The sequence below is a fragment of the Sminthopsis crassicaudata genome, chromosome X, assembly GCF_048593235.1.
Source record: "Sminthopsis crassicaudata isolate SCR6 chromosome X, ASM4859323v1, whole genome shotgun sequence".
Lineage (NCBI taxonomy): Eukaryota > Metazoa > Chordata > Mammalia > Dasyuromorphia > Dasyuridae > Sminthopsis > Sminthopsis crassicaudata.
Genome location: NC_133623.1, coordinates 43,825,008 through 43,850,474, shown reverse-complemented (window position 1 = coordinate 43,850,474; position 25,467 = coordinate 43,825,008). Strand labels below are relative to the sequence as shown.

The window sequence follows — 25,467 nt, the reverse complement described above, 5'->3', positions numbered from 1 at the left end:
ATTTTACCCATCCATCATCCTCTCTCTATTTTTAATTCAGGTCCTTATTCCTTCTCACTTGAGCTATTGTAACAGTCTCTGAATTGGTCTCTCTACTTCCAATATCTCTACTTCCCAATCCATCCTCCACATTGTTGTCTCCTTCTAGAACATAGGCCCTACTTACTCTGGGGCTTCTTCACACAAAAACCCCTATGAGCACAAGGATAAAACTCCTCAGCTCAGCTTTCTAGGACCTTCGTGATCTGGCTCCAATCTTCCTTTTAAGATTTATTTCAGAGTACTCCCCTACATGTACATTACATTCCAGCCAAATGTGGCTATTAGCTCTTCTCCGACCTTGACATTCCATCTCCCTCTTGGGCGCATTTGTGTGAGTACATCCCCATGATTGGAATGTACTCCCTCAGGGTCTCTGAATCCTTATCTTCCCTCAAGGCTAGGCTCAGGTGCCATTTTCTCTGTGGAGCTTTTCCTTACCCCTACTTGCTAATATTATTGCTCTCCTCAAATTGTTTTATATTTACTTATCTTTGTACATGTCTCCTCCCAGGAGAAAGTGAGTTCTGAGGGCAGAAACTGTTTGCTCTCTGAATTTGTATACCCGGCTCCAAACACAATGCTTACATGTAGTAGGCACTTAATGAATTTAGCTGGAAATCAGTCTGGGAAATTAATTGGGGAGGTAGGGGTGTGAGGCCAAGCAAAGAAAGGAGAATCAGGGGACCAATAATGATACATTACAAAATAAAAGACATCAGAATTCAGATTATGGTGTAGAGAGAACAACAATCTAATTAAATGGCAGGTAGCCATAATAAAAGTATGAATATTGACCAAAGGTAAGGCTAATATCCCTGCTAGCTTCACCTATTCTTGTCCCTAGATTCATTTGCATGCCACTCAGGGAACAGAATTGAGAGGAGCCTTGCCACCCAGTCCCCAAATAGCTCCTGTGTAGTTCTCTTTATTTATTTATTTTAATAATGATAGCTTTTTATTTTCCAAAATACAGATATGGTTTTCAACATTCACTCTGTAAAAACCTTGTGTGCCAAATTTTCTTCCCTCTCTCCCCCCTCACCTAGACAGCAAACATCCAATATAAGCTAAACATGTGCAGTTCTTCTAAACGTATTTCCACATTTATCATGTTGCACAAGAAAATTCAGATCAAAGGGGGAAAAATGAGGGAAAAAAAACAAATAAAACAAGCAAACAAACAACAAAAAAGATGAAAATACTATGCTGTGATCCACATTCAGTCCCCAGTCTTCTCTTTGTATGGGAATGGCTCTCTCCATCAGGTCTATTGGAATAGTTCTGAATCACCACATTGTTGAAAAGAGCAAGCCCATCAGAGTTGATCATCACATAATGTTCTTGTTGCTGGGTACAATGTTCTTTTGGTTCTGCTCATTTCACTCAGTACCAGTTCTTGTAAGTCTCTCCAGATTTTTTTCTGAAATCAGCCTGCTCATCATTTCTTAGAGAAGTATAATATTCCATAACATTCATATACCATAACTTATTCAGCCGTTCTCCAACTGATGGGCCTCCCCTCAGTTTCTAGTTCCTTGATACTACAAAAAGGGCTGCTTACAGATATTTCTGCACATGTGGGTTCTTTTCTCTCTTTTCTTATCTCTTTGAGATACAGATCCAGTAGAGACATTGTTGGAACAAAGGATATGCACAGTTTGATAGCCTTTTGGGCATAGTTCCATATTGCTCTTCAGAATGTTTGGATCAGTACACAACTTAACCAACAATGTATTAGTATCCCAGTTTTCCCACATTCCTTCCAACATTCATTATCTTTTCCTGTCATCTTAACCAATCTGAGAAGTGTGAAGTGGTAACTCAGAGTTGTCTTCATTTGTATTTCTCTAATCACTAGTGATTTAGAACAGTTTTTTCAAATGACTAGAAATGGCTTTAATTTCTTCATCTGAAAATTGTCCATTCATATCTTTTGACCATTTGTCGGTTGGGGAATGGCTTGTATTCTTCCAAATTTGAGTCAGTTCTCTATATATTTTTGAAATGAGGCCTTTATCAGAAACTTTGGATGTAAAAAAATTTCCCCCAGTTTTCTGCTTCTCTTTTAATCTTGGCTGCATTGGTTTTGTTTGTACAAAACCTTTTTAATTTAATGTAATCAAAATTATCTACTTTGCATTTCATAATGTTTTCTACTTCTTCTTTGGCAATAAATTCCTTCCTTCTCCACAGATTTGAGAGGTAGACTATCCTTTGTTTTCCTAATTTGCTTATAGTGTCATCCTTTATGTCAAAATCATGAACCCATTTGACTTTTCCTTGGTATAGGGTGTTAGGTGAGGGTCAATGCCTAGTTTCTGCCCTGCCATTTTCCAGTTTTCCCTGCAATTTTTGTCAGATAGTGAGTTCTTATCCCAGAAGCTTGGATCTTTGGGTCCTGTGTATTTTATTGAGTAGAATCTTTTAAATAATTTCTTGGGAGACAGACTGATAATGAGAGTCTTGAGGGGCATAAAGGGGTATTTCCTAGTTCTGACAGTGGTTTTCTGGAATGCAGTCAGTTCCACTGGAGCTGGCATTTAAAAGAATAGATTTAATTTTAGCTTGGGCCTTCTTTTGGCATTTCCTCACTTTCCTATGGTCCTCAGCACTACACTAAAAGAGCCTAGCGTTCCCTTGCCTAGAAAAGCTTAGTAGGCCCTGTTCCCTAGCATATGGTATCAGAGAGCAACAAAGGGCCCTGAAGAAATTAAGTTACTGAAGATTAATGGATGGTAGCAGATTGCAGCTCAGTGATCACAAAACCAGTGAAGATTCTACCAGAGAGAAGAGGGATGACACCAAGGAGAGACAAAGTCACAGAAAGTAGAGATACAAACCTAGGATAACATGATGGTGGGCAGCAGAGAATTGAGACATCTTGTAGAGAGTCCTGTGGTAATATCACAGAAGACAGAGGCTGTTTCATAGCATCAAGTGGGTACCAATTACATATACTTTCTTTGTTTATTCCTTGACCACATATGTTTTAGAGCGTGTGCCTCTTCATGATTGTTCTCTGACCACACATATTTCTCATATGTCTTCCATGTTGATTCCTTAGTCATGCATGCTCTTTGCATCTTTTCTCACCGACAGCATGGGACCCATGGGAGTATTTGCATTGTGGGAGGATAGGGGTGAGAAGGTTCTTTTCTTGTCAACAAATTTGTTCCATGGTTTAAATATCTTTTGTTTTGAACTAACGTGTCCTGGCCTCATAAAAATAAAACTATTAATGAGGGTTTCCGAGTTCTGGTTTTGAATGGATACTGGCCAAGAAAGTGCTTTGAACCAGAAGCAGGTTTCAGGAGAGCCCACATATAATGTACAAGAAAACTTGACCTCCTCTACGTGGACAAGTGTTGGACTACAGAAGTGGAATGCTGCGGATGCTGCCACACATGGCTGAGATGTTGGTCTGCTTTACTTGTTGTTCCTTGTTACGAGAGGCTTCTTTGTTTGGGAGTAGGAAAAAGGGTTTATTGGGAAGTGACAGTGATGTTGACAAAACCAAAGTGCATCAATAAAAGCCCTTTTTAAAGAAACTAGTCTGAGGGAATCCAACGTGGACACTTAAGAACATCTCTCCTATTTAGAGACACTTTTGACTTTGCATCCAACTGAAGACCAGTCCATGCTTCCTTTGTAGTGGCCTCATAAACCAATGTATTCCAACCAGCTGGAGGCCAGTATATGCTTGGCCAAATCATAGCTTCTTTCTAAAGTAACAAGATCTTCCTGAAGACATCACCCCGTATGCTGGCCATCAAGGTATAAGGTGACCTATGGGAAGCCACGTACTAGTCCTCCCCGGGAATGAGGCAGGCAATCAAGTTATAAAACTGGGGTGGCAGTCAAATATTCAGAGGGAAGAAGAAACTCATCTAGAGTTTGTATTTGCCCCTTGGATTGGAAAAATCTCAGTACCAGAAATTCAGGAAGAAAAGGAGAGGGAGAATTTACCTTCATAACAGAGTTACTGTTTATACAAAGATGACTGCCTACGGCAACTTTTTATACATATGTATATAATACATTTATATGCATGTATGTATGTAAAGTAATAATTTAGCCAGATTGTGCCAGCAACCTGTTCAATATTTTATTACATATTATTATTTATTTAAATGGAAATTAGAATGACTTGTGGCTTTTGAAGTAATTTCTTAGTTTGATAATTTCGTTGGAGAATAAAAAGCTTATAAACCCTTTGAGCTAGAAGGAGACATAGGTACCATTTTCTCTAGCCCCCATATTTTAGAGGAAAATCTAAGTCCCAGAAAGAGGAAGGGGCTTGCCTTTTGACCTCTGTTTTCTCAGGTTCTTGGGTGCCGAGGCAGCCGGTAGAGTGAGAGGCAGGGCTCTACTTACAATCTGGCCACCCAAGTGCCACCCCTGGCTTGGGCACACACTGTTTGTGGGGTCTTGGACAAGCTCCTTAACTTCTCTGTCAGATGGCCTCAGACCAGCTCATCTCTAAGGTCCTTCTCAGCTCTAGGCCATCCCTTCTTTAATGTACTTGTTGAATTGCAATTATCCTCCTCCTACTAGACAGTAAGCCCCAGGAGAACAGGAACTGCTTCTGATCTAAACTTCATCCCTCACCCTGTGGCCCACACAGTGCTCTGTAGACAGTAGGTATCTAATAGTTGTAGGAATGAGTGGGTTAATCAGTGAAAGCCGTAGATTTTTCCTAAAGAAAACACTGGCAAGTTCCTTTCCCTTGTTTTCGGAGGTGAGAGGCAAGGAGGACACTAATGTAAAGGCCAGGTGCCCTTTGCCCTCTGCAGGAGATGTATCTGTCACTGGGAAGAAAGAAAATGTCAAAGGGATTGACTGTTGAAAGGAAGTCTACAGAATATGGCATTCAGAAGAATGAGGAGAGAAAGATCCTTCTCTGCCAGTCTCTGCTTTCTGACTTTGTTGGTTCTTTCTCAGCCTCCTTTCCTGAAAAGTAAGGGTTTGGATCTCTGAGGTCCCCTCTGCCTTTCACAAGTTATGATCCAAAGTCTCCTCCTGTATCCAGACCTCAGTTTCTTTGGTTGGTCCTCTACTGTCCCATGCCATCCCCTGACATACCATGCCATGCCACGTCACTCACTGCACAGCACAACTGCCCCAGGCACTCTGCTTTTCCCCCCAGGAGTCATTCTTCTCTAATCCCACAGGACACAGGCTAGAAACCAAGATCTGCATTCTCCTAATGGGTGTGTTTGCCGTCATACCCCTCCTCACCCACTCTTCTCCATGGCCCCCAATTATTTTTGCCCCAAGTGGGAAAGTGTGCAGCTGTAGCTCTGCATTTGAGACAGGGGGACTTCAGATCTGTGCAAAATAGCATGCTACCTCCAGCAAGTGTAGTTTAACTTTAGTTAAGTTTAGTTTAAGCACCTCTAGCTCTCCTCTCAGGTCCAAGCATGCTCATTATTTGGGGGAGCAGTGGATGGTGTCTCCTCACTTTCCCTGGCCTGGGAATGGAATGTGGAAACATCTGTAAGCAGCCCCTTGATTGCTGCTCCTGCTCCAGCTGCCTGCTTTAGATTAAGATCTGCCTGTAGTCGATGTTCCCCACAGGGCCACCTCGATGATCTGTGGTCTTATGAGCACACTGGAAAATGGCCACCTCTTCCAACCTCAAGTCATTCGCACAATAAACAGGCGCAAACATTTGGCTGCCCTGACAGAGGGTCATTCCAGCTGAGGGGAAAGCCGGGTCCTGTTTCCACTTGGTAACCGTCAAAAAGCCTTTGGGAGCCCTGGGGTAGTGATTCCCACTCTCTCTCAGGGCAAGAGGCCGAAAGAGTCTGGGGCCGCGGCCCGTTCTGTCCAGCTTGTTAGGCCCACTGGAGACCAGCTGTTGAATGACTTTGCTGTATGTGGGGGTGTTGTAATTGAGCTTTCAAAGTCTCATTTGGATTTCAATTTGGGGAGCTGGCTTATGAGGAAGCATCAAACCTCCTAGGGCTCAATGCAAATGAGATACACCTGATCTGGAGTTTAGTCAAACATCTTGAAATTGAATCTGTCAGTCCTCCAGGTTTCACAGAGCCAAGGGCTCTGTTTGTCTGTTGCTGCTTCCTTTCCTGTTCCCACGCACCGAGATTCAAATTCATAGATTCATAGACTCATAAATTTTTAAAATGTCCAAACAGGCTGAGATTTTGTATATCATTATATCCAATACCCTTATTTTTATAGAATGGGAAACTGAGGTTCAGAGGGGGTCAATGCTTTGCTGGCTGTCTTCATTTGAAAAGATGTCCTATCTGAGAGGGGTTAGACTTGGTCTGCTTGACTCCAGAGGGGGGAATTAGGAGTCCTGGGTAGGAATTGCAAAGGGGCAGATTTAGGAGTAGTCTCTAAGGAAAATTTGCCTAACAGTGAAGACTGTCCCAAACTCAAGACGGTAGTGGGCACTTCATCACTGAAGGTCTTTAAGCAGAAGTAGGATGACCATTTCTTGGGATCTAGGAAAAGGGGATGATTGTGCTAGTACGGATCAGACAAGGTGACCTCTTTAGGGTCCCTCTCACTTTAAAGATTCTAGATTTGTCCAAGTTTCCACAGCTATTAAGTGGCTGAGCCTGGACTTGAACACAGGCGTCTTGATTTTCAGGCCAGAACTACTGCCCTTTCTGCAGCCTTCTTCTTGATCCCATCTCTCCAGCTCTGTCATCTTGGAGGCCGTCCAGTCTAACTGAACTATCTGATAACACGGCTTATCAGTCAGGAGATTGGTGAAAGTGTGTTTCTCCTTACACTATCTCAACCTTCTCCAGTGCAGAGATAGAGGTTGCTTGACACTGGAGGCAGCTTAGTATGTAAATGGGTCTAGAGGAAAGAAGTTTGAAGCTGGAATTAGAGGACAAATGCAGATTCTGTAACCTATATGCCAGGGCCAATTACCTGTCTTCATAGAACCTGGTTTCTCCTCTGGAAATTGATGAGCTAAGTGTGGACTAGGACCAAAGCTTCTTAAATTGTGGTTTGTGATTCCATGTGGGGTTGTGCAACTGAATGGGGGTGGATGGGTTATGAAATGATGATATATTATCAGTAAACATTTGATTTGTATATCTATTTTATGTACTTGTATACCCAGGATCACATAAAAATTTCTCAGGCTAAAAAGAATCTTGAGTAGAAAAAGGATAAGAAGCCCTGAACTGGGTGATCTCTCAGTTCTTCTAATTTTAGATCCTATTCATTTCCCAAGGCTGAGCTCTGTTATTTAATGCCATTTTGTAATTTTCTCTCTCTCTCCCATTACTCTTCCCTGCTCATTTGTTGCTAGCTCCAAATTAGATAGCTCTTTGCCCAGTCCTTTTCTTCATCTATCCCTTTGTTTATTTGGTTCTCTATGTCCAAAGTATCCTCCCTCATACTCTCTGTCTGTTGAATTCTTACCCATTCTTTTATTTCCTCAAATGCTATCTCTTCCCAGAAACTTTCCTTCATCCTTTTCCTCCATTGGTAAACACTGTCCTCCCCTTGTACCTCATGCGGAAGGAACATTGTTTTACATCTCTCTGATGTACTAATTTCATTAGATTGATTAATTTTGATTGGAGGGAGAAGATGGAAGCACTTGTCAGATTTTCTATTCATGGGCTCAGCGATCACTGCAAATGGTGACAGCAGCCGGGAAATTAAAAGACACCTCCTCCTTGGAAGAAAAGCTGGGGCAAATCTGGACGGCATACTAAAAAGCAGAGACATCACCTTGTTGACAAAGGTCTAGAGAGTTAAAGCTATTGTTTTTCCAGGAGTCATTTATGGCTGTGAGAGTTGGACTCTAAGGAAAGCTGAGTGCTGTAGAATTGACACTTAAATTGGGGTGCTGCAGAAGACTTTTTAGAGTCCCTTGCACAGCAGGAAGTTCCAATCAGTCAATACTTAAATTAATTTGGGCTATTCACTGGAAGATCAAATGCTGAAGCCGAAGTTTAAATATTTTGACCACATAATGAGAAGATAGAACCCAATGGAAAAGACCCTGATGTTGAGGATGATTAAAGGCAAAAGAAGAAGGGGACAGCAGAAGAGGAGATGGATAGGGAGTGTCATAGAAACAATGAACCTGAACTTGGACAGACTTCAAAAGATAGTGGAGGACAGATCCGTAGATCTGTTGTTCCTGGGATCATAAAGAGCTGGACAAAACTAAGTGACTGAAAGTGACAAAAAGATGTTCATATGATGAATGACTGATCACATAATATAGTATATTATTGTTTTGGGTGTATGTATATTATCCCCCGGATTACTGGATAGCTAGATAAACAGATAGATAGACAGACACACGGATAGACAGAGCAAGCTCTGGATAAGTGTACTGAACTTCATGGCAAGGAGACCTGAGTTCAAATCCTGATTCAGACACTTGTTAACTTATGACCTGGAGAAGTCACTTAGCTTGTAACTTCAGTATCCTCATCTATAAAATGGGGATAATAATATTACCTACCTCAAAAGATTATTGTGAAGATCAGATATGATCTTCATGAACAGTATTTTGCCAATCATAAGGTACTATATAAATGCTAGCTTACTATGAGATCAGCTGTTGGGCTGAGTGCTAGGGATACAAATGCAAGCAAAAAAGACAGTCCCCTTCACTCAATGGGCTTTTATCCCAGTAGGGCAGCACCACACATCTAAGTGAACAGGAAGTCAGGAACCAGAATTTGCTTGGGGACAAGGCTGCTGTTGAGGAAGTGAAATCCCAAGAGAGAAGTCCAGCTGGGAAGGAAGTGAGCATGGACTTGATGCCACGTGGAATGATGAAGGTGAAAACTAGATCTACTCTGGTACCTAGTAGGCACTTGTCTCTGGAGTAGCCAGTATCAGTCCCTTCCAGATTTGGGTTTATGTTTGTTGGGGGCTAATTTTTCTGGAGATTGTGACTACATGGCTTAAGCTCGCACTCGTGGGTGAAACTAAGAAGCTCAAAAGTTAACTTGGCTCTAAGTTATCTGTGTTAACAGAGACCTAGGTAAACAACAGTACATAATTAGCAAAAAACAAAAACAAAAAACAACAACAATAAAAAAAACCCCAAAAAACTATTTAATTAGAACTGAAAAGAAAATGGGAAAAAATCAGAACCATTTTTAGTAACTGTTCCCCAAATGAGTACATTCTTTGTCTCTTCCCAGCATCGTCCGGAGTGGACTCAAAGTTCCTGCCTGCACGCTTGAGAAAATTTTCAATTACCTTGAGCTTCTGCTGTTTGTGGGTCTTGTTTGTCAGTCTATCCCAAAGATGGAGCTCTTCAAAGTCTCTCCATGGCACTCCTAGACCTTGGTAGTTGGGCTCCTCATAGCTCAGCTGGTAGCCCAGTGGTCTAGCTAACTCCCTTACTGGTTGGCTTCCTGACACAGGAACTCTGACCATTTCTTTTTCATGGCTATTTTTTTTTTCTTGCTAGGCATTTCTTCCTGATTCTTGGGGCCTGGGGCCTTATGGGAAATGGGGTTACTAATCAGACCCAAGTACACTTGTGTCAAAACAACAGCATATCGCTCATCTGATTTCTGTTGCAATAGCTCCCATTACTTTAGTACTTAAACTTTCAAAAATTGCTCTCCCCCAACAACCTTGTGGGAAAAAATGAAATAAATAATGATAATACTATTATCTCCATATATCAGGTGAGGAAACTAAGTCTTACTTGGGAGGGGGGGCAATAACTTTCCCAGTTTTGTATCGCTAGTGAGTGTCAGACCCAGGATTCCAATCCAGTTTAATTCACTCTATACCATATGCTTAATAAATATTTATGGAGCCAAATTATTAAAGAGCATAGAGGAGCACTTTCCCTGATCTCATGGTGTCTTCAAGAACTGGTGCTTGGTTTCTCAGAAACGATCAAAGGGGAAAGCTGTGCTCAGAGCTGCACTCTCCCAAGAAGCAGAGACCTTGGAGAGGCACACTGGATAGGGGGATGTCACGGTGACGCCATGGAGGTCTAGGTATGGATGCAGAAGGGATTAAGTTGAGCATGTCCTGAAATGTCTGCTTACTATCTGCATGAGAGGCAATCATGAGCAATCCACCTAGGATTAAAGGAATGAAACAGCTGCATGAATCTGGCCTCCAGAGCAATTAAACCATACCCAAGGTCTGCTGTTTATCTCTTCTTGGGAATACAAGGACTGTTTCAAGTTAGGGTGGTGCCGGGGAAATGTTGGGTTGGCCTGCGTTTGGAACTGCTCCCCAAGAAGAGCAGAGTCTTTTTTTTTTTAAATATATTCAGATTTCAAGCACAAAAAATAATAATAAAAAAAAAAAACCCAAGCATTTCCATCTACACAGCAAAATGCAAAGAAAGGATTCTCTCTAAAACTATGAATCACCATTTGATACTTTTTGCTTTTTAAAAAAGTATAGAATAAAGTAATTCTACATGTAGCTTTTAGAAATGTCCCACTTGTCTATATTTCCTTCTGTTCTCTTTTGTGCATTTTAAAGCCATTTTCAGTGGCTCTCTATTTTCTCCCCAAGTCTCTTTTGCTAATTTTTCCTTTTCCTGAACTGGTTTCCAAATTAAGCCAGAGCTTTTTTATTTATTTAGTTAGTTAGTTTTATTTTTAAATTTTAAAAATTTATTTTATTTTATTTTTTTAAGCCAGGGCTTTTTAACTTCTTCCACTTATAACCCCATTCTGCATGAGAAATTTTTACACCACCCTAGGTATGTAGGTACATAAAAGAGGTATACAAATCAAACACTGATAATCAAAATTTCATGACCATCACATTCACTTCTGAGACCCCATACAGGGTCACAAACCACAGTTTAAGAAACTTTATTCTAGGCAACTCCCTCCATTTCATTTAAAGACATTGAAGTTCTGAAGGAACACTTGTTTCTTCTCCATTTGTTAGCATTTAGTAGTACAGCTTCTGTCAATCACTTAAAGAAATTTACCTTTCTAAGGTTCAGTGTATTCTGAGGCTCCTCTGGAATTAGTAAAGGGAGCCTACTTTACGTAGGTCAAGAAAAGTCATCATGGGCTTGAGATGTGGAAAGAAACTCTGAGGTCAGCCAGTTCAACCCATCCCTTTTGTAGAGTGGAAACTGAGGGGAAGGCGGCTTGCCCCACTCTTGTAGCTAGGAATTTCAGTCTTGTAACTTTGCCTAATGGTCAGAGCTTGGTACAAAGGAGGACATGATGGTTCCTATGCTTCCTAGCAGCCCTTGCAGAGACGTGTTCTCAAAGACAGAGTCGAAGGTAGGGGTGGGAGAGGGTTATGTCACAGGGGGTGAGGAGAGCACTGTCACTTGAGTATCTGAGGTGGGATCTGAAGTGGGGTCTTCCTTCAATGCCATTGCAGCTGCCCCAAGAGCATGGATTTTGGAGTCAGTGACTAGACTTTTGATTCCCAGCTCAGTCACTGTGGGAGCTCAGACATGGCCATTTCCTCTCTGGTCCCTTTTCCTTATCTATAAAAACAAGGAAGTTGCACTCAGGATCTGTATGATCTAGTCCAGCTTTTAATTCTAGTTCTGTGTCACTTTACTAGCTTAGTTACACGTTCATTATTTTGAATCCTTGATATAGCAAGGATGTACCAATCAATTGGAACCTGAGACTCACAGAGGGAATGGGAATGGTCTGAGATCCCACAGAAATAGGAGACAGATCCATAGTCCAAACCGAGGTCCCCTAACCCATAATCCAGGATTCTTACCATGCTGCCATATTGCTTCCAGGTAGTTTAACCTTGTAACATGAAACACCTTCAAGCTCACATCCCTCAGACTGTGAGTCCATTGTCTCCCCTTTGCCTCTGAAATTTGGCATGCTGATTTTCAGCTGTGTTTGCTGTCCTGGCTCTTGCTTGTTGGACAACCCCCCCTACCCCCCAACAACTGCCCAGCTTGGAGGAAAGCCGTCATTGTTGGCGCTTTTTTTCCAGTTGCTCTTGAATAAGCCTTTTAATAATGTAAACATTGAGGGCCCCCCAGGGAGCACCATAAAGACTGGCTCTATTTCTTCTTTTTAACCATTTATCTAGGAGAGGGAATGCACGATGAGGTTCTTCCTGCAGCATGATAAACTGCAGGGCAAGCTCAGAACCAAGGAATATTAACCCAAAAAGGGAATTTTGAGGCCATCCAGGACACACACACCCTCTTTTTATTTTCTTACAGGTGGGAAAATGGAGACTCAGAGGGGAAAAGGGACTTTTCCCAAAGCCCTATGTCTATCTAATAAACTTCAGAGCTGGACTTTGTGCCAGTGTCTGCTGATTCCAAGTTCAGTGCTCTTTCCCCTACCCTCTCTAGAAGGCCATAGCTGGAAGGAACCTCAGATAGCAGCTAGATCTCAAACATCTGGATTCTGAAATCTGGAGAAGAAATGGCCCAAGGTAACAATGATGGTGACTGGCAAAACCAGTAGTAGAAGCCAGGTTTTCTTTTTTTCTTTTTTCCCCACTTAATAATATTTTATTTTTTCCAATTACATAAAAAGATAATTTTCAACATTATTTTTTTGCTGTGTTTTTAAATTTTATTTTTTTATTTTTCTTCAGTTACTTTTAAAACATTTTTTTATGTTTGTTTTTTAAAATGTTGAATTCCTCTGTGCCCAAAGGGCTATGAAACTGTGCCTACCCTTTGATCCAGCACAGCCATTATTGGGTCCATATCCCAAGGAAATCATAAAGGAGGGAAAAGGACCCAATGTGCAAAAATGTTTATAGCAGCCCTTTTTGTGGTAGCAAAGAACTAAAAGTTGAGGAGATGCCCCAGTTGGGGAATGGCTGAATAAATTGTGGTACATGAAGGTAATGGAATGCTATTGTTCTCTAAAAATGACAAACAAGCTGATTATAGAAAGGCCTGGAAGTATTTACATGAACTGATGCTAAGAGAAACAAGCAGGACCAGGAATACAGTGTACATACACAATAACAGTAAGAAAGTTGCGATAATCAGCTGGGAAAGACTTGGTTCTTTTCAGTGGCTCAGTGATCCATGGTGATCCCAATAGACTTTGGACAGAAAATACCATCTGTGTCCAGAAAAAGAACTAAGGAGATTGAATATAAATCAGCACGTGCTATATTCATTTCTTTTTTTTTTTCCTGTTGATTTTTTCCCCCTCTCCCAACATGACTCATAAAACAATGTGTATTAAAAATAAATAAATAAATTTTTAAAAAATAAATAAAACTTTTGAGTTCATCTTCATAAGATTTTGAACTCCAAAATATTTTCCCTCCCTTCCTTACTTCCCCAAGACAATAAGCAATTTGATATAAGTTATACAGGTACAATCACATTAAACATATTTTCCACATTAATCTTGTGAAAGAAAAATCAGAACAAAAATGAAAAAGAATGAGGAAAAAAAAACAACAAAAAGCGAAAATAGCATGAGAAGCCAAATTTTCAGAGTTCCAATTAATTACTTTTTTCTTTTTTTACTCTCTGTTGTGTCTTTTGCAGTTTTTAGATTCCAAGATTAGAGCTTGAAGGGACTATAGGAACTACCCAGCCCACATCATCATCCTTTTTTAGAGGAGGACACCGAAGCGCAGAGAAGGCAGATGACTTGGCCTTGGTCATACACATAACGAGATGTTGGCAACAGCCCGAGAAACCAGGTCCCAAGCTCCTTTGTCTGGCACTCTTGAGGCTGTGTGAATGGGCAAAGACTTGGCTTGGCATGCCGCTTTCATCATTGACTGAAGCAGTGCACATTGAGAAGTTCATTCCAGCTCCATTTATGGCAGGTGGGTCTACAAATTTGGATGCAGAAAAAAAAAATCCATCTTTCTCTTCACTAACCTCCAGCTGGAATTTAGCATTTCCTTCCATTACAAATGGAGACAATGAACCATGTAGTATTAGTATTTGGTACAGATTGTCAAAGGGGTCCATGAAAGAATAGAGGTTAACATTTAACCTCTGATTTAAAGGAGGTGAGCGCTGGATTAAGAGGGATAGGCCAGTGAATGGACCATGAGTTATGACTAAAAACCATCTGCACAATGTCCTGTTGCAATCATTAAAACCAACAAAGCACACTGAAAAGAGCACTAGCTCTAGAATCAGAGGACCTGGGTCAAATCCAGCCTCTGACTCTTACTATGGACCTTGGACAAGTCACACTGACCTCAGTTTCCCCAAATGTAAACTGAATGTTAGACAAGATGCCTCCTAGAGTCTTTTAAAGCTCTAAATCTGTGCTTTTGTGATCAGAAAAGAGGCCCACAGTGGAAACCTTTGCAGGCTAGATAACCTGCAGTTGAAATTTATCCTCGAGGGCATCACTGAAGGGCTATGAGTTGCAGGGGCACGATTCAAGGGCTGGGCAGTCTCTAGAGGTTAACCTTTGATCAGGCACTGAAGCAAAGGGAGAGGTGGCCTCCAACTGAGGCCATTTCCTGAGCTCAATTGCTATGGGCCCCCTTGGAATGGGGGAATAACTCCATGGCTAACTTTCCAGGGAAAGACTGGTTGGTTCTGGAAACAAAAAAAAACTTTTACACATGATTTATTTGCTGCAATATTTGTTTAAACCTAATTTCTGTGACCACTGTTTCCCTGGGCTGTGGCTCTTAGTCAATGGGGTGGAGTGGGATTGGGAAGGCCTCTGTGTGTGAACCATTAACTTGGGGACTATTTTCGGCACTCTTCCTTTGACTATTCTTTTTCCTTTTGCCAGTGAAAAATGCAATAGCTCCCAAACCACTTGGCTCTCCTACTCCTGGTTTCCTCTGGCGCCTCCCTGGATGGGTGGTCACTTGTATTCAATTCAGAATTCCTAGGTCTGTATGAAAGGCCAGGAGTTGGTTGGTTTTGTGTTTTCTTGAAATACAACCTTTCCAAGTGGTATAGTACAATCCACCTTTTTTCTTTTACCACACCCCAAACCTCAGGCAGAATACTCAGGAGAAAAGAGGGGCTTTTTGGCTTTGGGAAGACAGCATCGTGTCATGGAAAGCATTCTGCATTTAAAAGTGGAGGATCCGGGTTTGAGTCCCAACACAGCTACTTACTACCCACGTGACCTCTCCAGGCAGTCATCTCCTTATCGGTAAAGTGATAGGGTTGGAATAGATGGCCTATAAAGCCTCTTCTAATTCCAAATAGATGATCCTCTGAAGCAGAGATTCTTAATTTCAGTTGTGTGCTGTCTACCTCTTTGACGGTGAAGCTTATGGTTGGACCTGTCCTAAGAAGAATCTTGGTGAATGAATTAAATCAAACATATAAGATTACAAAAGAAATCAATTGTGTAGAAATGTTATCAAAATATTTTACAAGCTCATGAACCCCAGCTTAAGAACTCTTGTTACCAAGGGTCAACAAGCACCTCAAGTCTTATTGTAGTCCTATTATAGGTCAGAAATGCTTATCCCCAATATATTTTCCAGCCATTCTATTTGTCTACCATTTTCCCCCAAACTTACCCTTCTTCTCAGCATCTATATTTCTTTTTAAAATTTTAATTTTTATTATGGTATTTATTTTTCCAGATACATGCAGAGAGTTTTCAACATTCACCTTTCAAAACCTTATGTTCCAAATTTTTCTCCCTCTCTTCCCCCCCACCCAAGACAGCAAGCAATCCGTTAATAAGTTAAACATCAACATCTATATTTCTGTCAAGAGCACCCTCAACTTCTTCAAATCTTTAAGTCCTTTCCCCACTGAGTAGAACCACCCCCTAGCTGAGGCTTTTTTCCCTCCCCACTTTCACTTGCTAATATCCCACCCCACAAATCACTTGGTGCATTTATTGTTTCTGTACAATAGAATATAAGCTTTGTGAGGCCAAAAATTGGTACTTTTTTTGTCTTTGTGTCTCCATAGCTAGATGAAAGTTAACTTGGAAAATGATATGGGTCTCTGAGTCGACTGTGGGTTCATTGTGAATCAACAGAATGACCCAGTAGTCCAGGAAGCTAAAGCAGTCCTGGGCTCTCTTAAGAGAGACGTATTTAGGGGGCAGCTAGGTGGCGCAGTGGATAGAGCACCAGCCTTGAATTCAGGAGGGCCTGAGTTCAAATTTGATCTCAGACACTTCACAATTCCTGCCTATATGACCGTGGGCAAGTCACTTAACCCTAGCCTCAGAAAAAGAAGGAAAAAAAAAAAAAGAGAGAGAGAGAGACGTAGCTAGTGACCAGAACTAGAAAGTGATAGGCCTGTTTGTCCTCTGTACTAATCCAACCCCAAAGCAAAACTTTGCTTGTTTTGGTAAAACAAGATATTGATGAACTGAAGAGTGATGTGAGGTGATAACTAGGGTGGTGAAGGGCTTCAAGCTCTTACCATATCAGGATTAGGCAAAGGAAGTGAGGATGTTTAGTTTGGGGATGAGGTAGGAGGATCAGGTGGGTAGTCTAGCACTTGAAAGGCTATTTATCACATGGAAAAGGGATTGGACTTGGTCTGAAGGACAGGACTAGGAACCATAAGTGGAATTTGTAAAGAGTCAGATTTAAGTTCATTGTGAGGAAATACATAATAATAATAATAATAATAATAATAATAATAATAATAATAATAATAATAATAATAATAATAATAATAAAGATTTATATAACACTAGTATATGTTAAGCACTTTACAAACATCTCATTTGATCCTGCTATTATTATTTCCATTTTACAGATAAGGAAATTGAGGCAAACCAAAATTAAGTGCCCTACCCAGGATCATAAAACTAGTAAATTCTCTGAGGCTGAATTTGAATGAAGGTCCTCCTGACTTTAAGCCCAGAACTATGAGCATAGCAGTGCTGTGCCAAAGTGAGGTCAGTTGGCTGGGAGGTAGTAGGTTGCCTCCTTCTAGAAGTGTTCAAGTCCAAGTTTTGAGTATTGTGTAGGAAGAAGTCTTCTTCACGTACAAATTGGACTAGTGGGGCCCCTGAAGACGATTTCAATTTTGAGATCCCATTTTATTCTCTCCTAAAGGGCAAGAATTGAATTTTGGAAGAGGAGTTGCTTTGCTCAGAGTAGTATATTGCTAACAGTGGAATTCAGGCAGGTGGTCTTTGGCTTGTTAGAGGTAGAAGAAACTTTAAAGATGCTCTAGTCCCACCCCCTTAGTATTCTCATGAAGATGCAAAAGAATGGCTATGAACTATGACCTAGGTAGTAAGTGGCAGATTAGGAACATCAACCCACATGTTCCATTTCCCTTTCCACTGTACCATGTTGACATGATCTTTTCCCTCTAAATCTCACGACATAAATGGGAAGTTGGGCATATCTTATTCCAGTAGCTGATCTGCAGGTGGTACCAATCTTCAGGAACTTTTGTAGGCAGGAAAGTGGGCCTTCAAATTCAGACTTGTTCCATTTGTTACTTAGTTCACCCCTGAGAAACATCCTTTCCCCTTCCCCCCCCCCAACTACCCCCTGGAACAAACACATTTGCTTCTGGAAATTCAGCAGAGAAGGGACATTAGCTCTTGGCAACTCATGCTTTTACCACCTATGACACTCTTCTTCTCATCTCACCTTGGGGAATAGTCCTGCCTCATGGATCACTGGGTCTAGAATTGGGAGGTACCTTAGAGACCATTAGTCTAATGCTCTTGTTTTATAGTGGACTGAGGGCCAGGGAAGGGAAGGAACTTGCTCAAAGTCTTCTAGTTCGTTGATGAAAACTTTGGAATATAAATTTGTGGAACCAGAAGGAATCTTAGAGATCACCTAGTCTAACCCATGTATTTTACAGAAAAGGAAACTAAGGCTTTAAGAGACTTCAGAAGAAATTGAGATTTGCTAATATTACTTAGTTACAGCCTGCTTCTCCTATAGTGGAAAACTCTTGTATATAGTGGAGGACCAACTGCATCATGGCTGAGGAATGCCTCCTTGCCGCTCCAAGGCCTGGGCTTCTGAACCAGATAACTTGGCAAGAGCTGAGACAGTATTTGCAGAAAATGTTTGCAGACTCCATAGCATGCAACTCTCAGCAATAATTAACAGTCAGGAAGCCAGCTTCTCTCAGGCTTGGTGAACTAAACCCTCAAGAATGTTGAGCTGTAGGGATTGGGAGGGGAGGAAAGGGAAGTTGGGGCTAGGATGGGGGGAGGTTGGCATGTTTGCCTGGACTTGGGCTTCCTGGTCCTTGAAGTACTACTAAATTTGCTGGTCTTTGCATCCCACAGAGAAGAGTGCACCTATACATACAGCCAGGGAGCCCACAGTTACTTCCATAGTACATGAGGTCATTCCCTGTTTTTTCTCTCCTGCCATAGAGCAACAAACATCACAGCATAACCAAAAGATTTACTAGATCAGCTAAATAAGACATTATCCTCTGGCTCTCTATCTCATGCTAGGAAGCAGCCTTGTGCAGAAAAAAAATCGTATTTCTTTGAGGACCTTGACCCAGCATCTTCAAACTGACCTCTCTTCCTGATGCTGCCAAGGAGGCAAGGTAATTGAGCTTCGAGGATAAGAAGACAGGAACCAGATGTCAATAATCCTAATGAGCTTTTCAGGCTCTCTCCCACTCTGAGGCTATTTCCAAGGAGTGTACAAAATCAGGGCGCTCTTGGGCCTTGTAGATAATATTGCCTAAACTGGCCCTTTCATTTTAGCTAAAGTGCTGAGTATGTTGAGAGAAGGAAGAGAATGAGATCTTATTGAGACATAATGTGGCTCTGGGGCATTGGATTAATTGGGTGACTTTCCTTTTGTGTCCATGTTTGCTTGTGTTGTGGATTGCTTGGCGAAGTCTTTTTCGTTGGGCAGTGCTGTAATCCTCCCAAGGTCTTAAGCATGGGATCTACCAAGGGGTTGCCAAGTAATGGCTGTCACAGTGTTAGTGATGGCTGCCTCTTTGAGAATACATGAGCCTTTTGCTATTCTCCTGGCTGTGGCATTGTTAGAAATGGTACCCTGGCATCAAACAGTCAAGGCACATGATTAAAAGTTATCGGTCTCTCTTGGAGCTGGTGTATGCCAAGGAACGTTTGTTAGGTTTGGATCCTCTTCTTGCCCTGCTTTAACTTGGTCACATTCTGAACTTGCTCCCTAAATTAGGAACTTGTGGGTGAGGCAGCAGTGTTGACTAGGATGAATGATCAGTTTCCAATGGGCTTCAGGTTTGGAGGCATCTAAGACCCATCACTTCTCAGCTAAAATGCATCATTGTGCTTTTGGGGCAAGTTTTTTATAACTCAGAGATTCTCCTTAAAGGCTATAAATGGAGAGCTGCAATCTTTCTAGCAGGGTAAGTCAGAGAATTGCATTTCATAATGTTCTCTAGTTCTTTGGCCATAAATTCCTTCCTTCACAGATCTGAGAAGTAAACTATCTCTTGTTCTCCTCATTTGCTTATAGTATTACCCTTAATGTCTAAATCATGAACCCATTTTGACCTTATCTTGGTATAGAGTGTTAGGTGTTGGTCAGTCCCTAGTTTCTGCCATACTATTTTCCAATTTTCCCAGAAAGTTTTGTCAAATAGTGAGTTCTTATCTTAGAAGCTGGAACCTTTGGGTTTATCAAACACTACATTACTGTTCTTATTGACTATAGTGTCTTGTGTATCTAATCTATTTCATTGATCCACCACTCTATTTTTTAGCCCATACCAAATGGTTTTGATGACTGCTGCTTTATAATACAGGTTTAGGTCTGGTGCAGCTAGGCCACCTTCATTTGCATGCTCTCTCCATTCATTCCCTTGAAATTCTTGACCTTTTTGTTGTTGTTGCTCTTCCAGATGAATTTTGTCATTATTCTTTCTAGCTCTATAAAGTAATTTTTTGGCAATTTGATTGTTATGGCACAAAGTACTTCTACCTCTCAGTTCCTTTGAGGCCTGTATTAAAGTACAGTTTTTGCTCTTGATCTATTGGTGAATGAGTTCAACTCCACACTAAAGTCTTTTGTACCATTGTCCTACAGTTGATTTCACTTTGTCAAGTCCTGATCTTGGGCTATTCCTACCTTCACTCCTCATCTGCTGAATGAAGCTAGAGAAAATAAGAAAATCCTGCTGACTGTGGTCACTACAATTCATGTCACGTAAGTGCAACAGAGCCCTCAATGGAGCAAAGTAGTCTTTTTATCTCTCTCAAGGCAATTGACTATCTCACTTAACACAGATACTATTCCAAACATTTCCAAAGGCTTCTCTCTCCCCTTTCCCAACTGAAGACCTTGCCTCATATCTTACTGACTCCCTCTTCGTTTCCCTTCATGTCATTCAGCCATCTTCCTCTACTCTTTCCTCTTTCACTATAGTTTCATATAAAGAAGTAGCCCTTCTCCTGGCCAAGGAAAATCCCTCTCCATGCAGCTTTGATCCATTTCATACTGTCTTCTCCGGCAGATTGTCCCCTCTATATCTCCACTCATTAATTTTCATTTTCTCGCTACTTCTACTGTGTACTTCCCTGCTGCCTACTCACACACTTATCCTTCACCCATCCATAAAAAAACCCCTTAATTTGTTCCCACCATCCCCACTGCTACCATCTTATATCTCTCTTCCACTTTGAGACCAAAATCTCGAAAAAAATCATCTATAATTGGTGTCTATCCTCTCACTCTTCTTACCCTTCTGACTTCTGACCTTATCATTCATCTGTGAGTGCCTTCCTGCTTCAATAATCTCCCACTTACATTGTCTATATCTTGTAAATTCATAATTTTTTGCATGTGAACTTCTTCAAGGCAGGGACCATGTTTTTCTTTCTTGGTTTGCATAGAAATATCCTGCTCTTTTCTTCTTCTTCCCCTTCTGCTGGTTTGTTGCACTGTTTAGCTCAGTGCCTGGCACATAAGTACTTCATGATTGTTTGAACCCTGACTTACTTATCATTTCATTTTATTCATGAGGAAATTGAGCCTCTAGAATAAAAGTGACTTGCCCAAGGTTATGTGTTTGGTGGGAAGTGGTGAAAATGCAAGTTGAACTAAGGTTTTCTTGACATCCTATCTAGATCTCTTTCCATAGATTTAAAAAAAAAAAAAAAAAGTCTTTAATAATACCTCAACTAGTGAAATTTTGTGATTCCAGTGAAGGATAAGGGAAATTTTTTCTTGAATTCATAATCAGTCTGCTATGCAAGGGCTTTTTACTTTACAGTATCTCCTACTAATAGGCAAAACATCTGAATTTCAAGGAAAGATCAGTTTAGGAGGTTGTTATTTACTTTACAAAAGACTGTTTCATTTTTACTGTTTCATTTGGTAAGTTGGATGCCAACAGAAGAGAGATGAAAGGCTTGTATTTTTCATGAGAGCAGTGACGCTATTATTTATCATCATTTATATAAAGGACTGCTGGTAGCCCCACAAATTCCTTTTTTTTTTTTTTTTTTTGAGGCTCCTTTACCTCATTTATGAGGCAATCTTGGTGACCTACTGTGGGAGACAAGGAGACTCCGTTATTTGTATGACTCATGAAAAGATGCATGTTCTCCTACTTTGTCTATTTAAGTTGAAATTGCCCTTGTGGAGAGCTACATTTGGTGCTGACAGCAAGAAAGGTGAGAGAGAGAAACAAGCCAGACTTGGGAACTTGCTGAAATTATGCTGGTTGAGATTTTGCAGTCTTGTTTATTTGGAAAAAGAAGGAGGAGGAGAAAGAGAGGAAGGAGGGAATGATGAGAAGGACAAGGAAAAGAGAGAAGAAGATGAGATTGATTTTTAAAAAAAAGCAAGTAGAAGAAAGAGAAGGATGGAGAGGATAAGAAGATGGAGAGGATAAAAAGAAAGAAAAGCAGGAGAAAGGGATAAAGAAAGAGGACAAAGAGGAAAAGGAGAAGAAAAAAGAATGATTATGAGGAAGAGGACAAAAAGGATGAGAAAAAGAAGAGAAGAAAAATGAATAACTAGAAAAATTAAGAGAATGAGAAATAAAAGGGGAAGGAGGAGAAGAAAGAAGGATGAAAAGAAGGAACAGAAGGGGAAGGAGAAGAAAGAGAGATGAAATAAAGAAAACAAGGGTATGGAGAAGAAAAAGAAGGAGAAAGAAAAGGAAGAGAAGAGAAAAACAGAAGAAGAGCAAGAGAAATAGAAGGGAAAGGAATAGAAGAAAGACAAGGATGAAAAGAAAAGGAGGAGGAGAATAGAAAAAGGTATAAGGAAAAGGAGAAGGATGAGGAGGGAAAAAAGTAGAAAGAAAAGGAGAATAAAAAAGGACAAAGAGGAAGAGAACAAGAAGAATGGGAAAGAGGAGGAGGAAAAAGAGAAGGGAAAGAGGAGGAGAAAAAAGAGAAGGAAAAGAAAGAGAATGAAGAAGAAGATAAAGAGAAGGGGAAGAAGGAGAAGAAAGAAGACAAGGGCATAAGAGAAAGGAAGAGCAGAAAGAAGAGGAAGAAAAGAAAGAAGCTCCAGGAGAAGGAGGTAGGAAAACAAAGTAGAAGAATTGAATAAATTTCTGAGAGAGAATGTGAGAAGAGAACAAAATCAGCATCTGGGGTAGGATAATGTGCTTCAGAGAGCCCTGGATTTGAAATCATGAGACCTGATTTTAATCCTGACTCTGCTGTTTATTCTTTGGGCAAGTCCCATCCCTGCTCTAGACCTCAGTTTCTTCCTTTGAAAAATGAGGGAGTTGGTCTCCTAGGTCTGTTCCAGCTATTAAACTCTGTAAGCCTATTTTCCTTCTAAATCACTCAAAAAGTTTCTTCGTGGCCTTACAAGAAAAGTACATTTTACAAATGGAAATGCTTATAGAACCCAAAAATCCCAAGGGAGAAATAAGGGGAGAGGAAAATTGGCTACCCCTGGTTCCTTCAGGACCTACCCTACAAAGGAAGGCTGTTTGCTAGTTTCCTGCTCTCTAAGAGACAGTGTTTATTGATGGACAGTGCCAGCCTTTCGGGTGATTTGTGGAAAGTTTGGACAGCAACGCCCTTTGAGCCCCATCTCTGGCAGGAAAACATAGAACTTTCCCAATGCCCTGGTGCTCCTTGGTTCAGGAGGTATATGCCACGCCGCCTCATTCATACCCCATGGCTTGAGTGGAATGCCTTCAGCTAACTCCTGTTCTTCATTCCCCCTCTCTCTTTTGTGAACTTAATGAGGACAAACGTGCCCATAATCCCAGTTGGACTGGGTAACATTGTGAACAATGGTCACACAGCTCCTATCTTTCCTGGAGATGAAATGGAAATTTTCCAACAGCTGGATAATTTTGTGACTACTACCCCCTTGCTATTTTGAAACTGCACATCTGTTTGGGATGAGTACAATAATACTCTGTGGAAATGGAGCATAAGTTCTTTTTACTGGACACCAAAACCTTGGGCTAACAGCCCGCTTGGGAACTGTGTAAGATATGTGACATTTCAGAAGGTTAATGAATGTGGGAAGACATCAGGATTGCCCAGAGGGACGTGACTTGAAATTCTGACCATGAGGTTGCCACACGTAGAAAAAAGTTCTAGGTCTTAATGTTCAACTTCATTTTCCCTTCCAGTTCATACCTCAAAGCCCTTAGGAAAGCTTCATCTGGGACTTGTGCATGTGAAAGGAAACAACCTAGCCTAGTCCCTAAAGCACCAGCCCAGAATCAGCACCCAAGTGGCCATTCCAAAGAAGAACTGCTTAAAAGAGAGAGAGAGAGACAGAGAGACAGAGAGAGAGACAGAGAGAGAGACAGAGAGAGAGAGAGAGAGAGAAGCTCTCATTCTTTCAGTGTTTAGAAACAAGAATAGCTCCTCCATACTACTAAAAGAAAGAAAATCCAAAGTGGGAAAGAGTCTGAGTCAAAATAAATTTAGTGGGCTACGATGTTGATCCTGCAACCAAGATCCCATGGGCTGTGACCTACAAATTTTTGTGGTCTCTGCACATTGGGTTATTTGGCACTGAAGAAAACCAACAGAGAAAATAGCACTGGGTTGACTGATGTCAAGGTTGGGGAAGAAACTATTCGTGGTCATTAAGGAGACAGAAAACTGATTTCCTTCTGGAGTTTCATACCCATTTTCTTCCTGACTCTTTGTTCAGCATGCTCCTTTGCAGTCCTAAACAGAGCCCCATCTCCCTGTAGCACCTTTCAGGGAGGGTTGAGAGCTGGTACAGGGAAAGTGAAAGACATCTTGAATGGAATCAAAGCACCTCTGGGCTGGAGTCAAAGCTAGCTCTGCATCATGGTGCCTGATCTGATCTAATACAACAAGCATTTGTCAAGTCCCTACTTTGTGCTAGGCACTGTGAAGTACCTACTAGCTGCAGGGAATTTATATTCTACTGGGGCTACAAGCACCAAACACATAAATATGTATGTGATAATCTGGTCATGAGCAAGAGAAAGATGACTGAAGGCAGACAGTGACCAGATGATCTACTAAAGTTGCTTTCTTTTCTACCTTTGAGGTATGGGGTTTTGAAATTCTAAAAACAATCACTAGTGAAGTGACATTCAATGTCTATTAGTAGCACTTCTCCTTTCTAGGCCTCAGTTTGTTTAAAACTATTTAAAAAAAAAAGGGAGTTGAAATAGATGATGATCTATGAGATCCTTTCCAATTCTACTTCGATAATATAAACTTGTGGGAACTCCCTGCCTCCCCATTACTTTCCCAAAAGTCCAACAGTTGCCTAGTTAGGACCTGATCAATGTAGTCAATCAACAAGCATTTACTTTGTGTCAGGCACTTTATTCAGTTCCTGTCCCCTCTCCTGCTCCAGAGCCCTAGGCAACTAATCACAAGGAAAAGTTTTTCTTGGCATGGAGTGTTAGGAATGAACTGGGAGTCAGATTTTTTCCCCCTCAATAGCATTTTATTTTTCCAAATACACATAAAGACAGTTTCCAACATTCATTTTTATAAAATATTGGGTTCCAAATTTTGAGGAGTCAGATTTTTTAAATCAATCACTCAACAAACATTTATTAAGTGTTCCCTAAGAGCTGGGGATACAGAAAAGAGCAAAGGGCAAACTCAGTTCCTGTCTTCGAGGAGCTCATATTCTAGTAAGAGAGACAATATGTGCAGAAATAACCATATTACATACAAGATACCTACAGAGAAGATGGAAAGTCGTCTTGGAGGACAAGGTCTAAACGGGGATGCAAACAGGGCTCTGGCAGAAAGTCAAATTTAAGCTGAGTCTTGAAGGAAGACTGAAACCCAGGAGATAGCAGTGGGGAGGGAGAACGTTTCAGTGCAAAGACATAGAGATGGAAGTATTCTGAGTAAGAAAGAGTGAACAGCCCCATGTAGCTGGACTCTAGACTTTGTGGAAGAGAGGGAGTCAGCTCCACAAGCATTTGTTGAATATCCGCTGCGCGACATCCACTGTCAGGTCGGTCGGCTCTAGGGATCCAAAGAAAGGCCACAACAGTCCTTTTGTCAAGGAGCTCTCCATCTAATGGGAGCACCAACATGTAAATGGTGATATATCCATGCAAGATGCACTTGGAGAAACTGGAGGTAATCTCAGAGACAAGGCATGAACATTAAACAATAC

General features: G+C 41.0%; 1 long non-coding RNA gene across 1 annotated transcript in view; it reads left to right on the top strand.

Moving 5' to 3' along the window:
* LOC141548691 (uncharacterized) overlaps positions 1 to 25,467 on the top strand; it is a 185,630-nt gene that overhangs the window by 70,623 nt on the left and 89,540 nt on the right. The window contains exons 6-7 of the long non-coding RNA XR_012484034.1: positions 13,508 to 13,794; positions 19,942 to 20,061. This is a non-coding gene — a long non-coding RNA (uncharacterized LOC141548691). The remainder of the gene's footprint in view (positions 1 to 13,507; positions 13,795 to 19,941; positions 20,062 to 25,467) is intronic.